Raw genomic sequence first — 8,655 nt, forward strand, 5'->3', positions numbered from 1 at the left:
TGGAGTGAAGGACTGTTACATGGGATTGCTTAAAGTTGACTGCTAATTACATTTTTACTAAATTTGTCATTTGTGTAGCAGGTAGCCAAAAGTATATTGGAACAGAAAATTCTTGACTCCTTCAAAAAGAGCAGGAATTCAGCAGGGGCTGAGCTATGCTTGTTTATTTTGAAAACTCTCCATGTTGTCCCTCTGGTCTAGAGCTCCTGGGCTCAAGTGAGAATTGAACCCAAGCTTCACCCATGCCACGGGACTGTGTTTAAAATGTAAATTTAAAGTGTGCTATTGATTGGATATTGACAAATGTACTCATGCAATCACTACTCCAATGAAGACACTTGATTTTAGAATTCATAGTAAGATTTTTAATACTGAGCTTTTAGTTGATTGAAAATACTGAAAATTCTTATTAAACTTGCAATTCTGTTGACAGCTATGGTTGTCTCTCGATGAATAATTTAAAGAACTTTCTCTAAAAAGTTTTCACATCAATAATAGGCAAATAATTATTTCTGTGGAAAGTGAATTTTTACTGAATAGAAATTTTTTAAAAGTGGATTGTTACATGAAATTTTCAGCTGTATATTTTATATTGTAATGCTTTAAATTAATTTCATAGATCTCTTCCTATCTTAAATTCTATGGCTCTGTATTTATATATCTGATAATATAGAGTATACAGTATGGTGCTTAATAGGTAATTTTTACTGTCCCTTCACTGTTGATGCACTGTGTATCTTAATGTGGTACAAACAATGGTAACTAGACAGTTTTGTGAAAATAAGGAATTCTTCCCTTTATTCAGTCAGTTCTTTTAATGACTATTTAGTGGGTACTTCCTATGTGCAGTGTTAAGAATAGATGTAATGACTATAAAAAACAAAGTGTCTGTACAATAAGTGAGGGAGTATGAACAATTAAAAACTATAGTTACAACCACATGCAGTGGCACACCTCTGTAAAGCCAGAAACTTGGGAGGCTGAGAGAGGAGGATTGCAATTTTCAAGTCAATTTAGTGAGACAACTGGGCAACTTAGTGAGACATTGTCTCAAAATAAAAAAGATTGTATAAGGTTATATTTGAAACTATGAGCACTCACTTAAATCAGTGCATTTATGTTACATATATTGTGTTGCTCTATATTTGCAATTTTAAGCTATTTCTTTAATACTTGATATTCATTTTACTTTATAAACAATTTGTTACATTAAGGTATTTATTTTCAAAATATTGTCTAGTAAAATCTAATATGATAATCCGTAAGTACTTGTTAAGTACACCGGGAAAGCAGTAGGGCATGTAGGTTAAGAGAATATGCCCTGGAGCCAGGGGTCTTTGGTTTGCTTTTGTTTGATTTTATCTTTATTAAGTTGGTACATTTTAGGTATACAGTACAGTTACTTTCATCATTGGGATCTTGTACCTTTGATGTGTCTTGGTTCTTATTTTTCCCCATACCCCAGCCCTCCCTTCCGCCCCTCCACCCTTGCCTGTTTACAGAGACATTCTTGCCATGTTTATCCTTTTGATATATTTTTTCTTTTCCCTTTTTCCCTTTCCCCTGCCCCTCCCACTTCCTCTACTCTTTTAGACTTTACTTCCTATTACACAACATCAACTATACATTTTGATCCTTACTGACCCTGACTTTTCACATCAGAGAAACTATTTGGTATTTACACATATGACTTATTAATTTCACTTAAGACTATGGCCTCAATGTGCATCAACTTAGCTATAAACCTCTCTAGTTTTTCATTCTTTATGGCTGAGTAGTACTCCATTTTATTTAAAAAAAAAAACCTCATCTTTAGCCAGTCTCCAGTTGATGGGTAATTGCACTGTTTCAAAATTTTAGCTATTACAAACTGTGCCACTTATAAACTTGGGTGAGCATATATCACTGTGGTATGATTCTTTTAATTCTTTTGGGAAGATACCCAGCAGAAGAATAGCTGGGTCAAAACCTAGTTGTTTGAGGTGTGTCCATATTGATTTCCACAGTGGTTGCAACAGTCTGCACTCCCACCAACAATGAAGAAGGATTCCTATCTTCCCCACAACCCCACCAGCATTTGTTATTGGCTGATTTCTTGATAGCAGCCATTCTTACTGGGATGAGATGGAATCTCAGTGTTGTTTTCATCTGCATCTCTCGAATGACCAGTGATGTTGAACATTTTTTCTTATGATTGTTTGCTGCTGTTACCCATTTTTGATTTGGGTTATTTGAGGGGAATCAGATTTTTTGAGTTCTTTATATTTTCTAGATAGTAGACCTTTGTCTGAGAACAGCTGACAGAATTTTTTTTCCTACATTGTGGGTTGTCTCTTAGCTCTGCTTGTGATTTCTCTGGCAGTGCAGACGCTTTTTAAAAAGACAAGATCCCAATTATTGATTCTTTGTGCTAGTTTCCATGCTATTGAGGATTTGTTCATAAAGTCTTTTCCTATGTCCATATCTTCAAGAGTTCTACCTAACTTATCTTCCAGCAAGTTTACTGTTTACTATTTAGATCTTTAATCCACTTAGATTTTAGTTTATTGTATGATGAAAGATAGTGGTCTCATTTTAATCTTTGGCAAGTTGAAATCCAGTTTTTCCAACACCATTTATTAAAGAGACTGTCTTTCCTCCATGTAAAGTGTTTGGCTCCTTTGTCAAAGATGAGATAGCTGAGTATGTCAGGAGTTGTTTCTGCATCTTCTAATCTGTTCCACTGATCCTCAGGTCTGTTTCTTTGCCAGTACCATGCTGTTTTTATCATAGTGGCTTTGTAGTATAGTTTCAAGTTGGGAATTGTGATACCCTCTGCCATGTCTCTGTGCCTAGAATAGCTTTTGCTATTTTAGGCCTCTTCTGGTTCCAAATGAATTTTTAGGTTTCTCTAGTTCTATGAAATATGTTGTTGGGATTTCAGTAGGGATTGTGTTGAATCTGTGTAGCAGTTTTGGAAGTATGGCCATTTTCACTATATTGATTCTTCCTACCCAGGAACAAAGGATATGTTTCCATTTTCTAATATCCTCTTCGATCTCTTTTTCAGAGTATTGTAGTTCTTGATGTAGAGGTCTTTTGTTTCCTTTGCTAGATTGATTCCTAAATATTTCATTTTTGGGGTGCTATTGTGAAAGGGATTGTTTCCCTAATTTCACTCTCAGTGAGTCTGATATTGAAGACTTTTGATTTTTGAGTATTTACCTTGTATCCAGCTGCTTTACTGAATCTGTCAATCAAGTCTAGAAGTCTTTTGTCAGAATTTTTTGGGTCTTCTAGGTAGAGTTTATCATCAGCAAATAATAACAGTTTAACTTTTTCCTTTCCTATCTTTATTGCTTTTTTTTTTTTTTTTGGTTTGACTCGGCATTTTTACTAGTTGGGGGATTTTGGTATAAATTGTTCCACTTGCTATGCCTCCATTTATAATCTGCATATAAGGAAACAAATGATAGTGCATTCTACTTTCAAGTCTTTGTGCAGATCAAGTAAATAGTGTTTCAATGAGTAAAAAGAATATGAATGTACTTACACGTTGCATTAGGTTATTGTTCATACCAGATGAGGCAGTACCTTTAAAATATTTTGTAGTACTCAGTAAGTTGATCTTATAACTCAACTGATAATTTTGATGAAATGCAATAATTTGGCCAACATTGTCAGTAATATTTTTCCTTAGTGTTGTTATAATTAGTTTTATTTTTAAAATTTTAATATATATTATTGGTCCTTTATTTCAGATAAATCAACTAACAACTACATATTATGAGTGAAAAAATATACCTGAATATGATGTTGTACAGCTTCTCTTTAGCTTTTAGAACAGAAGAGGTACATATGGATATAGTTTTCTATTTCTTTAGGAAAGATCAGTTTTTCAAAACAATCCAAGAAAATAAAACTGTTTTTTTTTTTTCCCCCAGTAGTGGAGATCAAGCTCAGCACCTTGGGCTTGCAAGGCAGGCATGGCACCACTGAACTAAATTCCCAGCCCAAGAAAATAAATGTTAACCTTGATTGTGATTAAGAAAGTAGGATTTCTAATGGAGTAGCTTTAAGATTACTAAATTAGTGATAGGTTTTACTTGTCATACACAACTAGAGAACGTTAGCATTAATTGATGTGAGTTTTAAATCTTCTTGTTTTCCTGGGAAGCCAATTAGTCAATTATCTCATTTTATTAAAAAAAGGATTCTATCATATTTTAGAGTTGTCATGAACTCACCATGTGCACCATTCTATTAAAATGTGCAACCTACTTTGAAGTGAGAGAATGCCTGAAAAGAGTTATCCTTCACATCCTCAGTAGCCTATTAGGGGACCCTTGTGGCCAAAGCTAATTTGCTTAGTAACGTTATTTGTCTTTTTCATTGTGTTGATACTTTCACTAACAGTGGTGCAAAAGCAGTTATGGGTAAATATATAAAAAAAAATATAAAAAAAAATATAAAAAAAATATAAAAAAATATATAAAAAAAAAATATATACCCTGCTGGTATATTGACATGCATCAGAATAATAGCTACTGTCTTTTTCACCATCACATACTGAAAGTTACAAAAAAAAAAAAAAATTATACCAGTTTTGAGAATGACCATTATGGACTAGAAAACAACTTTTTTTTAGGAAAAATATCTTTTAAAACCTCAAGCTTTGAAAATAAGTTCTAAAAAGTATTCCACAGGATGAAGTTGGACGTGTGCACTAGTATTGCATTGTGGAATCTTGATGGTTCCAGTGAAGAAAGGCACTTGTGCAGTTGTTTGAAATGTGAGCTAATGAAAGCTCTTTGGCCCTCAGGAATGACATGTATTAGTTAAGAGAACTGACAAATTGTTTTGTTTTTCTGACAAATTGTTTTTAAAAATTTGTTTACTTGGTAGACATTCTCATTAATGAATAAATTCACTGTCATTTAAGGAAAAAAACCTGATGGCATAGATGCTGTTGATAAAACTGAATTCTCAAATAAGATTAGCAATTATATTAACGTGGTATTTTGAGGTAGCACAGTTAGATGTGGAAGCATTTGAGAGATGTGTACAACTAAGTCACCTCATTTTAAAAGTGATCAGTGAATGATAATAAATGTCTTACATGTGTGAAAGATTCAGTGCACAAGAGACTAATGGATTTCAATGTAATAACAGTTGGAAATGTTCATTGATACTTTCAGCCTTGACATGGCAACCAATCTTCAAAGAACTACTACCACTTATCAAGTTTAGTCTTGTATCAAATAATATCCACAATTACTGAAAACCTGTCAAATATTCTGTTGTTTTCTAAGTATATTTGAGGCTGAAAAATTTTTAATCTACTTAGCCAGAACAGTACCTTATAAAAGATTGAATGCAGAATGAGAATCTAGTTACCGCTTTTTGAGCCACGTTATAGAGATTTGTAAGCATGTAAAACAGATGCCATTGTTACTGTCATTTTTCAATGAATTAGTAAAAATCTCTGAAATTTGTTTATTTGGCTGTCTAATTTTTTTCATATTTTTATTAGTATGTGCTTGCAATACTTAATGGTTACATTTATTGTGAGGAGTTCGCATATGTACACACACATCTTAATTATTTTTATGTCTCTTTACCCCCTTCTTACCCTCCTTCCCCCAGTTTTTATTTTTTTATGTGCAATCATCCTTAGAAATAATGTAAATAAAAGCCTTTTGGGATCCTTACAAATGTATTATGTAAAAAGGTTTTGAGAATCCATAGTTTACCAAGGAATTAACATATAATTTAGAGCATCACCTAACTTTATAATTCAAAGTGCACATTTTAGCATAAAGCAATACTTTGGTATGAAATATTTTTTCAAATGGAAGTGTTAAAGTAGGCTTTGTAGCTGTTTTAACTTAGTATTATTTGAATTCATATTTTGAAACTTTGCTAGACCTTTTTAATTTTATACCTTTAAAATACAACAAACTAAGAAAATTAATATTATTTACAAAGCTATATGATTGCTTTGTAGACATTTAGTTTTTCTCAACTGTATTTGGTTTCTGAACGGTACAGTAAAATAGAATACTACTAAAATACTATAATCCCAGCACTCTGGGATGCTGAATCAGAAAGATCAAAGTTCACACCCAAGCCTATTGTATATATAAGTTCAGATCCTGATCCATTTTTTTCCAACTGGTTTCTTCATTATAGGAATACTAAAAAGTGTTCAGTGATAATCTGGAATATCTTAGGTACTTTAATTATTAATAGACAGAATGTCTCACACTGACTTAGACAGTTGTAAAAGCTTGTAATAGTGCCCTTCTGTGCCATTTGGGAGGTATATGGAGATAAACTCAGTATAATAGGAACCTTCTGCATAATAGTGGTAACTGTTTATCCTTTCACTGTAACATGATGGTCATAAAGTTAGTACCTTTCTGATCACCCTCCTCTTTTTTTGGTGAACAGATAATCTCAGTGATACCTTAAAGAAATTGAAGATAACAGCTGTTGACAGAACTGAAGACAGTTTGGAAGGATGCTTGGATTGTCTGCTTCATGCCCTAGCTCAAAATAGTAAGTTTTATTATATTTTATTCAAAAGAAAAAAAAAATCTAGTCAGCAGTCTTTCAGAAATGGGCAGAGAAGTATACAACTTGTTCCCATAACTTGAATTCTTTTGAACCCTTTCTCTGAATACTGTTACTGTTTTAAATATTATGTCCTCCTACCTATTCCCCACTCCTTAGGTACTCAAAGCCAAACTGATAGGCAAAGAAAGGAAGATTTGATTGTTATACCAGTCCCAGAGATGAGGCCATTATTTCATTTCTAACAGATAAGCATCATAGTTATTCTTTTCTCAACACCCACATCTGTGCTTTAAAAGAAAGGACTACGTAGTAGAAGGAGAGTAAAGAGGAAAAACAAGGGGGAGCTGGAAACATTTCACATTTTTTTCTCCTGATATATTATACATTTTAAAATACTTTTTTATTTTAAAATAAGTATGCATCATCAGTAATAATCCAAAATCTCCTAAAACTGAGGTAAGGTTGATGTTTGGTGGTATGGTAAAGCCTGAGAGAGACAGAAATCACACCCTTCTTCACTTAATGACACGTTGTATTGTTATGTTTGATCATACTGCCCTTCACTAACCTCTGTATTGTCACATGGGTGGGTAAGTATGAAATGATCTTCAGTTGTTCTTTGAATTCTGGGCAATTGTACTGTGTTTGTATTTAACTATGTCATTCTCTGTCCTGGAACTATGTCATCGACAAAGAATTTAGTGAAGAGTATATATTGTAAAGATTTCAGTTTCAAGCATTCGGAGATGTATGTTACTTCTTTTTTATATGAAGTATGACTACAAATATAAAATAATTTTTTATGGTACTTTTCAGTAATGAAGCACTGTTTTGTTTTTTTTTTTTACTTTTACTTTGAGACAAGTCTCACTAACTTGCCCATCTTGGTCTCAAGCTTGAGATCCTCCTGCCTCAGCCTCCTCCCAAGTACCTGGAATTCTAAGAATGTACCAATCAGCCAAATAGAAAAGCACATTTTAAAGCTGGCTCTTAAAATTGCCTTTCAGTAATTTTCTTTGCTTTTCAGATTTTAATTATGTCAAGCTATTTAATTTTAGTGATAGCAAAAGGGGTTTGAAACAAGTAGTTCAGTAAGAGCGTCTGAATAAGATGTTAAATAAAAAGGAGAATGTCTAAGGCAGTGTTACACATTGTAGTAGAAACAAGTAGCTATTTATAGTTATTAACATTAAGTCCAATTTAAAGTGAGCCTCCTTAGTCTCACTTTCAATACCTTGGCAGTTGACAGCCTTACTGAGGATCATAACTAGTCTCATAACTAGAATGAACCATGTGATAGGCTAATTTATACATGTGCCTGTAGGCAGCTTTGCATAGGATAACTAGCCTGAGTGAATTGAGTATCTCAAGTTTACATTTTTGAAGATTTTATTATAACCTTTATCTTCAGTGATTCCCCTCCCTCCTTGTTAGCAGAATTTGCTTTTTAAATGTACCATTTGCTAAAGACACTTAATGTCATTGATCATGTGGAGGGGTGATGGAGACCATCCTGAGCATGCTACACATTTATAAGTTGGCTTTTCATAGTAAAAGTCTGAGCCTACCTATTAGTCCCCAATGGCTGCCTGAAGAGCCAGCCGGATGGTGTGTGGGAAAGGAACAACTCCCCACACCACTGGTTACAGCAGAGGTCTCCATGCCCTGTGTGGCTGTTCCATCTGCATGACTTACACAGAAAACTCCAAGAAGGAAAAAACAAATTTCCCATCAATCTATGAGCTGTTCTTGCTAGAATGTTTCATTCCCTTGTCACGAAGAACCTACTCACATCATTGCTCTCTACTCCACTGTTCCCTGCACGGCTCCTTTCCCTTTGTAGCAGCTATGTGTTCAGTACACGGTGGCAAGCTCCAGGAGACAGGGTCTTAGGCTGATAAGAGCTTTAACTGTCCTGGGCCCCTATTTATGCATTAAGAACTTGTCTTGTCGTCCCCGTCCCCACTCCCACCAACCAGGGGTTGAACTCTTGGTGTGGTGCCACTGAGCTAAATCCCCACTCCCATTGTCTTCTCTCTCTCTCTCTCTCTCTCTCTTTTTGTTGTTGTTGTTGTTGTTGGTGGGTGGGGGGACCAG

At 34.2% G+C, this 8,655-nt stretch overlaps 1 protein-coding gene across 1 annotated transcript in view; it reads left to right on the forward strand.

Annotated features, from left to right (window-relative positions):
* The first annotated feature begins 6,433 nt into the window (after positions 1-6,433).
* Rap1gds1 (Rap1 GTPase-GDP dissociation stimulator 1) overlaps positions 6,434-8,655 on the forward strand; it is a 114,633-nt gene continuing 112,411 nt past the window's right edge. The window contains exon 1 of the mRNA XM_010641009.3: positions 6,434-6,540. The gene's annotated coding sequence lies outside the window, so the exon portion shown is untranslated. The remainder of the gene's footprint in view (positions 6,541-8,655) is intronic.

Source organism: Fukomys damarensis, unplaced genomic scaffold, assembly GCF_012274545.1.
Source record: "Fukomys damarensis isolate Sample0158 unplaced genomic scaffold, DMR_v1.0_HiC HiC_scaffold_32, whole genome shotgun sequence".
Lineage (NCBI taxonomy): Eukaryota > Metazoa > Chordata > Mammalia > Rodentia > Bathyergidae > Fukomys > Fukomys damarensis.